Source organism: Mesoplodon densirostris, chromosome 12, assembly GCF_025265405.1.
Source record: "Mesoplodon densirostris isolate mMesDen1 chromosome 12, mMesDen1 primary haplotype, whole genome shotgun sequence".
Taxonomy (NCBI): domain Eukaryota; kingdom Metazoa; phylum Chordata; class Mammalia; order Artiodactyla; family Ziphiidae; genus Mesoplodon; species Mesoplodon densirostris.
The window spans coordinates 8,032,246-8,041,494 of NC_082672.1; the positions used below are offsets into that span (position 1 = coordinate 8,032,246).

General features: G+C 43.4%; 1 long non-coding RNA gene across 2 annotated transcripts; it reads left to right on the plus strand.

Moving 5' to 3' along the window:
• Nucleotides 1-395: 395 nt before the first annotated feature.
• Nucleotides 396-6,705, plus strand: LOC132500305 (uncharacterized). 2 transcript variants are annotated; one of them, XR_009534008.1, is made up of 3 exons: nt 396-610; nt 1,939-2,036; nt 6,239-6,705. It is a non-coding gene; the product is annotated as an uncharacterized LOC132500305 (long non-coding RNA). The 2 variants fall into 2 exon arrangements; XR_009534009.1 differs by lacking the exon at nt 6,239-6,705 and adding an exon at nt 2,631-2,704.
• The last annotated feature ends 2,544 nt before the right edge of the window (nt 6,706-9,249 follow it).

Here is a 9,249-nt window from a genome sequence, read left to right on the forward strand (position 1 = left end):
TAGCCAAGGCTTTCGCTCTTGGCCCTGAAATCGCCCAGAAAGGGTTTTTGTTGGTTGGTTTCAATCGTTGTTTTTAGCTCCCTTATTCGCTCCCAGAGATCCGCAGAGCTGTGTGCGAGCTGGCGTCCTGGCCTCTGCTCCGCGTCCGGGCTGCTGTGTCCCTGTCCACACTCGGATGCCTTCCCCGGGCCGGGTTCAAAGCCCCTTCGCGGCTGCAGCCTTCGGCTATGCGGTTCACCGTGCCCTGCTAACGGCGCCCTCCCTGCCCTGGCCCAGCCTCCCCCCTCAAGACGTAGCTTCTGAGAATTTCTCTTCTCCCCAGAACCCCACCCCAGCCGTCCCCAAAGCGTTCTACCCGTAGCTCGCTTTTTTCGGAGGGTGGAGAGGCCGGTAGAGCGCAGACTGACTTTTCCTCCTTCCAGAGCAAGGACCGGAGCCAGGCTGCCTCGGTTCACCAGCTGTGACCTTGGGCACCTTACCGGGCCAGCCCAGTCTTCTCATCTGTCAAATGAGACTGATACCTTCCTGGGGTCGCTGTGAGGATTGAATGAATTATTACACGTAAAGTGCCAGAAGAGTGCCTGACGACGCACAATATGCCCTTTCACAGGTTAGCTCTTATTACTGGCGTTCTTGTTTGTTGCTGAGTTAATACTGTCTTCCGTGCAGGGATGTCCTAAGGATCCCGGGTACTAGGAAGGATAAAGCACCTGGTGGCAGGTGGGCACACATCAGGGGCTCACTGAATGAGAGTTCTTACTGTTCTAACATCCTTGTTCCCAGCAACTGAAGCTCATCTGTCACCTGGTCAGCAGCGACTTCGGTGTGTACATGCCTCACGCTCCAGGATGTAGTCCATGTTATTGAGTGCCCCCTGGGACCCCAGATTCAATCTGTCCTCCTCCCACCCAGCTCCTCCTCTGCCCTCTCTTTTGGGGTAACCATGGCCCCACCCCAAGACTCAGACTCTCAATATCATCTCAACACCCGGCACTCCTCAGGCCTTTACTCAAAGGTGCCCTCAGCGCATCCCTCCTGGCCATCTCCCCACTGCCCCTGCCCCAGTACACACCTACACACACACACACACACAGGCAAGCCCCCAGCTCCCTTCCCTGTTTTATCTGTCTCCAAAGTGCTTATCACCCTCTAACATATGCATATTGTTATCCCTTTGTTTACTAAATTTACTTATTTGTCTTACTTGTGGCCCCTCCTCCACTAGAAGGCAGGTTTCCTGAGGACAGGAAGTTTTGCTTTGTTCATTTCTGTATTGCCACCGCCTAGAACAGCGCCTGGTTCATAGTAGGCGCTCCATAAATATTGGTGGAACAACTGGATGCTTCCTGACGCCTCCCTGCTCCCCTGCCCCCCACAGGCAGGCCTCCTCTCCTCGTCCACCAACTTTGTTCGCAGTGGCCCTAGGGGCTCCTCACCTGCGGCCGCTGTCCTTCCAGCCGGGCTGCACTGCTTGTTGTCTTCCCATGGAGCAGCTCGGAGGTGCTCCCTTCAAGCGCTTGCCTTGGTTTCCAAGTTAAATACTCATTTCTCACGCTCCCTTTCAAGATCCCAACCTATGTCTCTCACCAAGTTGTCCCCCCATGTGACAGCCAAACTCCATGACTTGCTAATCCTCAAATCCTTCTTTAACTTTCCTAAATCTGTGCCTGTCCACACAAAGAAGTTTCTTCTTCCTGGCATTTCACGCTCCTGCCCTCCCAGCCACTGCCCAGCAAGGCCTGGGCCGAATGTCCGCATCCCCTCCACCGAGCCCTCCGCGCCCGCCGAAACTGCCTTCTTCCCCAAGTCATGTCTGCCGTCCTTGTTTGTGCTCCTAACACATCGAAGAACCTTCTTAAGGAATTTTACTACATTTTTCTTTGTATTGCAGTTGTCAGGCTATTTTAACTTTAATTCCTTTTTTTTTTTTAAATGAAGTAATCTCAGCATTTGGACAAGTAGACCTAGAGCAGTTGCTAAGATCATGGAATTTGGAGCCAGACCTGCTGTGTTCAAATCCCCTTCTACTCTTTATGGTGAGTGACGTGGGCAAGTTATTTAGCCTTTTCCGTAAAACTGAGTAGCAATGACACCTTTTCATTTTTTATGCAAATCGCTGAAAACAGTACTTGATACATGATAAGTGCTATATGTAAGCTGGCTATTAATAAAGAGAGTAGTACAAAAATACCACCCTTCCCCAGAATTAGCAAATGTCATGTTATCGTGTTTTAGGTATATTGTTATAAAGTGCTAACACTCCTAGACACAGCTGAAGTCTCCTTCCTATGCCTTGAGGTCCTGTCCCCTGTCCCCTCCCTTCCTCCCCAGGGCAGCTACCAGGCCCTTTCTTCAGAAGGTGGGCCTGGGGAAAAGGCCACACAGGCTCAGGAAGAGGGCTCAGGACCACTGAGCAGGAAAACCTGGGATCTCAGATCCCAGCGTGTTGGTGGGAGACAGAAGGATGGGAAGGGGAGGGGTTTCAGGCCGATGCAAGCCCTTGGCTCTAGGGGAGAGGAAGGCGTAAGTGTGGCCCCCTCTGATGAAGATTCAGGCCGTCTCTTGTCCAGGTACAGTTATCATGAAGTCATTACTCATCTCCTCCATGTTTTAATCCTTTTTATACCTAGGTACTACACACAAACACTATACAGGTGTCCCTTGCTCTTCAAAAGTTTGCCTTAGGGCTTCCCTGGTGGCGCAGTGGTTGAGAGTCCGCCTGCCGATGCAGGGGACGCGGGTTCGTGCCCCGGTCCGGGAAGATCCCATATGCCGCGGAGCGGCTGGGCCCGTGAGCCATGGCCGCTGAGCCTGTGCGTCCAGAGCCTGTGCTCCGCAACGGGAGAGGCCACAACAGTGAGAGGCCCGTGTACCGCAAGAAAAAAAAAGTTTGGCTTATGCGACTTTACTTTTATGAAAGACCTACATTAGCACCTGTTTTTCCTAACCGTAAGAAATCAAAGAGGATTTTCACTTTTATGATAAAAGATGAAAATAGAAAACAGCGTTCACCTCTTGTTTTGCGGTAAGTCATTATAGAAGCAGTGCTCACCCCAGCAGCAGGAGTGGCCCTGCCAAGCTCCTTCCCCAGAAACTACATGCAGCATCTCAGCTTCAAGCCGGCATAGCTTTCAACTATCGGTGAGCATCTGTGCTTCATTTCAATTTATTTTTCTGCATCTGTTAGCAAGGTGTGTCCTAAGGTAACTGCTTCTTCGCTTTTTGCCATTTTGGCTTAGGAAAGTTTTCATAGAAAAGCTCTACTTTCAGAGAGCAAGGGAAACCTCTACAGTACTTGGGGTGCTTTGAAGTTTGCTCAGATGGTATGATACTCTATTTTTCTGTCATTTCTCTTTTTTACGCCACATTATATATATATATATTTTTTTTTAATGAATTTATTTATTTTTGGCTACGTTGGGTCTTTGTTGCAGTGCGTGGGCTTCTCATTGCAGTGGCTTCTCTTGTTGCAGAGCACGGGCTCTAGGCATGCGGGCTTCAGTAGCTGTAGCATGTGGGCTCAGTAGTTGTGGCTCGTGGGCTCTAGTGAGCAGGCTCAGTAGTTGTGGCACACGGGCTTAGTTGCTCTGCGATATGTGGGATCTTCCCACACCAGGGCTCAAACCCATGTCCCCTGCATTGGCAGGTGGATTCTTAACCACTGCGCCACCAGGGAAGTCCCCACATTATATTTTTGAGACCTATTAGCCTTGATAAATATGGATCTAGCTCATTTCCTGTAACTGAGCACATTTGACATGTATTCATCTTTCAGATTCATCTCTTACGAATCACCCTCTCATATCCTCTGCCTGTGTTCTCTTTGTTACTTGTTTTTTCTTACTGAAGTTTTGGGAAGTTATTTGTATATGTGTTTATTCTGCTCCTTTGTCAGCTGTATATGTTCTATCTCCTTAGTCTGTGGCTTGTCTTTTAACTGTATTTATGTTGTCTTGGTGACTACCAAAAGTTTAAATTCTGATAGTAAAATGTATCATTTTTCTTTATAGCTTCTGCTTTTTGCATCTTGCCAAAAAGAAAAAAAAAATCCTGCACAAATAGGCTTCTGGGCTGTTCGTTCTGTTCTACTGCTTATTTGTCTATCTCCGTGACAATATTTTACCATTAATCATGATAGTTCTATGATGATTCTTAGTATCTGGTAGGACAAGTCTCACCTCTTCCCTCCCCTCACCCTCCTCCTGTTCAGAGTTATCTTGGCAATTTGGGGGCTTTTTTCTTCCATATAACTTTTATCTTATTATTAAGTTCCATATAAATTTGATCAGGGATTTTTATGTAAAACTATGTGTGCATTTTATTTTTCCCATTACTCTGTAGATTTTGGGGAGTAAAGCCAAATCATGTTCATCTTTCTATCTTAAAACATTGATATGTGTTCTATATCTGCACTATCCAGTAAGGTACCATTAGCCACATGTGGCTGGTGGCTACCATATTGGACTATGTCCATTCAGAACATTTCCATCACCACAGGAATTTCTGTTGGACAGAGCTGGTCCAGACATAGTGACCAATAAATGATTGTTGAATAAGAACAATAAAAATCTACTGGCCCACAACTTTTAGCTTTTGTAAAGCATACTGACTTTAACTCTTTTTGAAAAGGTAATTGTTTGGGTTTATTCATCTAAAATTTTATAGTTGGTATTTTTTTTATCGCATTTAGGAATGGATATACCAGGTATTAGGGTTTATTCACCACATATTGAGTTACCAAAATACGTCACAATGACATTTGTGTTGTTTGTAAAGCACAAAAAAAGATTAGTTTCCTTGGGAATACTGTAATTAATCTAGAAATAAAACTTTTGAAAACAATCCGCCGAGAGAAAATTTGGCAAGTGAATCGTGGCCTGTGCTCAGGTCTAAGGGGAAAAAACTAGGAACCATATTTTCTTTTTTGTTTTTTAACAAATGGGTAAGAGTATTTGAAACGCTCTCATTCTTACCTTATTAGGCACGGAGTAGCTATTTTTTACCTTAGTATGTGAACGTAGTAAAAAAACCACAGAGCACTTCCATTATTATATGGCAGAATGCTGGACCCTAACATTGATTTAGACTGACCAATTTTCATTTGTTTCTCTGATCCATTCTCTCACTGGCTGATTACAATTTGGACTTCCCTAGAGGAAAGTTTCTGGTTTGGGGGACAAATATTACAGATACTCTTATCCTTTGGAAATAGATGCTCTCTATACTTGAAGCATCTAGGATCTTAGACTTAAAGACATCTTTGGAGAAGATGGTAGCCATGAAGGAAAATGCTAAACAGCACTAAAATATTCCAGAGTTGAATTTTGACAAAGTAGAAAAACCTAGTCAAGCCTAGGAGATTTGAGAGTTTGTATTTTACTCTCTGAACATATACAATAACAAGTCCTTTGCCACTTTCCTTTCGATGCTTGTGCCATTATAACAAGTGCAAGGTGAAGCACATTACCTCTCTGGAAAACCTTTTCATCACAAATGGTTTAGGGCAGGAATGGTAAATGGGTTTCTTCTTACGCCCCACTCCTGTCATCTGTCAGGAGCCATCTAGAGTGTGTTGAGGGTAACTTTGAGGTGGAGTGGAAATTAAGCCACGACTGATTAGGAATGTCAGGTAGAAGAAAGGGGACAGGAGTAGGAGGACAAAACAGTGGTCATCCTGCTGCTGTCAGTGTAGTCTGGGAAGTCCCAAATAGACACAGTATTCCCTGTGGGTCTCCAAAACTCGTAAAACATCTATTACTTTGGGGATTTGTGAAAGTCTCGGTGAAGAGGCCACTATGCTATTATTGCTAAAATATTGCCCAGAAGTTTCTGCTGCTGGACCTCATTCTGGATGAAATTGTCTTTTAGTGAGGTACCTTCTATAGTGTGATAGCGGTCCCCCTGGACAAAGCATTCAAAAGCGATCCACTGTTTCTGACTCTTACTACCATTGTGCAGAAATCACAGTAATGCCATCTTCAAATGGGAAAAGGCAGTCTTAGGAGATTTGCAGGCACCGATTAAAACTTGAGTGACCTCTCAACTAATCCAACTTAAAAACTGAAGGATAACACATTCACTAAAAATAAGGTTTATCGACATAGTTACTGAAATGAGTGATACAACATGTTGTGTAAAAGAAACAGGTTTCAAAGACTACGTTTGATATTAATGCCTCTCAACCTATTAGTGGTAAAGGAGACATGTTTATTTGTTTGTCTGTTTTGATCTATTGCAGGTCAATATAGGGTCTTACTGGGCACGAATAGTCTGCAGCTCACGACACGTACAACCCCAAGGTGAATTCAGCAACATTGGTCCACATCCTATTGAAGGAGACCTGTACACCAGTCACACACTTGGATGTCATGGCGATGCCAGATCAGTATAAAAGTTTCCAAGTGCTTACTCCCAATTTCTGCACTTATCTGATTGCAGACGGCGGACAAAGATTCACAGACCAGCTCTAATAGTGCATTCTGTGCAATCCTATTTTTTGTAAAATAACATGTCTCCGTAAGAATTCTTTATTGTACCCCAGGCACAAACAGATGCTGTAACACTGTAGGCAATGAATCATTTCCAGAGTCTGTCTATGCATGAAAGGTGGTCTGGAGAGATGAGCCCTGGGTTAGCAGAGTACCGCCAGGGGGCTTTGAGTCCTTAGCTGATTTCATGGCTTAAAGGCGTTCTACTTGTAGATTGCTTTCCTTTCAGAATTAATTTTTTTTTTTTTTTTTTTTGCGGTACGTGGGCGTCTCACTGTTGTGGCCTCTCCCGTTGCGGAGCACAGGCTCCGAACGCGCAGGCTCAGTGGTCATGGCTCACGGGCCCAGCCACTCCGCGGCATGTGGGATCCTCCCGGACCGGGGCATGAACCCGTGTCCCCTGCATCGGCAGGCGGACTCTCAACCACTGCGCCACCAGGGAAGCCCCCGGAATTAATTTTTGTTTGTATTTTTCAAATTAAAAATGTCTACTTTCCCAGTCTATACTGGAGTCGAAGAGTAGTTTCTAGTTCTGGTTGAGCCAATAAGTTATTTCTAAAAGTACAAAGAAATTAAGATAATTTAGACCATTTCCTGGCTGTAAAATGCAATGAGTTCAAGTTCTCTTTTCCTTTAAATACAAAAATAAAATGTATAAGTTACAGTAATCCAGGTCAATTTTAGTGCAGTTTGTATATATATGTATATATTAACACTGGTTTTCTAATGCAGGTTGTAGAATGCTGGCAGACAGAATATTCGATGTTGTAAGATTTTAAAGCTATGTGTTAAACATGAAAAGGTGAATGCTCTTTGAAAAATTCAAAATGAAAACTTTAAAAAATATGGCCCAAAGAAATAGTATAAGGAGAACAAGACTACCCACTAAGAAATTTTGATGTACATAGCAATGTTTTATGGCTGCTGGACAGGGGTACATACAAATATTTCTGTCTTTTTATTGAATTAATTAATTTTTTCTATCTTTTTATTGAATTGATTGTGGTCTAGATGATTTTCCCATTTATCTTGAGTATCACAATTGGAAGGCTATGTTTGAGACATGGCTATAAATAGCAGGAGAAAAGGCCAGGCGGAAGAGAAGGAATTTGTAGATAAGAAAATAGTATGAGCAGCAAGATGGGGAGAGAATAATAAATCTTTCTTTCATTTTCATAGTAAGATGTCTTAGACTGAAATCCAGAGTCTAAATTCTAATCCCAAATTTACAGTGAGATAAAAAGTATGTGGGACATATCTATTTTTCCTAAAAACAGAGTAGAATGCTCTCTAATTAGTGTTCCTCATTTCTGCCAGTTCAGATCCCCCCACTGAGACCGGGGGTCTCTCTTCTGCATCACAGGGGAAACCCTGTCCGCCTTCCCAGTTCACAAGTGCCCAGGGTGACAACCACATCTAAGCCCCATAACTTGTTCTCCGGAAGTGGAGGCTCCCCGCTTAAGCTAACCACACTGTCAGAGGCAGGTGGACCCGCACTCCATTCATACCATCTATCGCAACATCCGCTCTATTCCCACTCACATGTGACACTCAGGGGCTCTGTTAACATTCATGGGACAAGACTGTCATGCGCTTTACCTGTCATATCCCTCTTCCTCCTCAGAGCCCCACTAACAGGGTCCATCATCCTTTTAAGATGGGGAAACTGAGGCTTGGGATGGTCCAAATGTCACACAAGTTTAAGTGGTTTATGGGGAATTCAGACCATGTCTGCTCGTCAGGGCCACCTGCAGGCAGGTGGGCCTCATCCTCTACAGATGCTTCCCTCAAATGTTCTTTTGTACTCTTCCCATAACTTTTAGGTGAATACAAGGTATTTTTCCCTTTCCCTTTTTGCTTTAGCTCTAGGGTTTGGTTTTTGTTTTTGTTTTGTCTGTTTTTCATAAAACTACCTTATGCTTTCTATAACAATCTCTATATGATACTTTTGACATGGGGGTCCCATAGGAGTTTTTTTAACTGAAAAAATTTCAGAAGTCATGTAGTCCAATTTCTTTATTTTGCAATCAAGTAATTAAGAACCAGAGAGATCAAGTAACTCATCTAAAATGAGATCACTCAGTTCATAGCACCAGTAGGTCCAGGAGCCAGGCCCAAACACTGTTAGCAAACAGTGACTCAGATTAATTTTTAAAGTTGTCATTTCATAAGTTATTCTCTTGGCTACAAATATTGTATAGCCTAGAAATTTAAGATAAAATCTTTGCCTTTTAATATCAAAATTAAAGTGATTTGTATAAATATAAAACCTACTCAGTCTTCACTCAAATAACACCATCAGTTAAATATTTTATAGTAAAGAATGGAAGATTTTGTTGCAAAAATTGAGGCTTTTTTAGCATTGTAACATTGGAAAAATAAAATGATCTAATAATTCCAAAGCATTATATTTGTTTAGGCAGAAAAAAAGATAACTGGTCCAATCTGAGTAAGCTCTCTGAGTTAAGAGTCGGTTGCCAATGTCGGTTTTCTGGTTTTGACAATATACCATGATTAGGTAAGAGATGATTATTAAGGCAACTGGGTGAAGGATACACAGAATCTGTACTATTTTTGCAACTTCTTGTGAGTCTTAAACTGTTTCGCAAAAAAGTTATTTAAGAAATAAAAGTAATGCTATATTGCTACAACAACTAGTCCTGGAAAACTTGTGCCCAAAACGACCGTGACTTTGAGCTCTTCCTTTCAATGGCATGACAGTTCCCGCCCTCCAAGTCCAACCCCACCCCCCTGGCCCTGC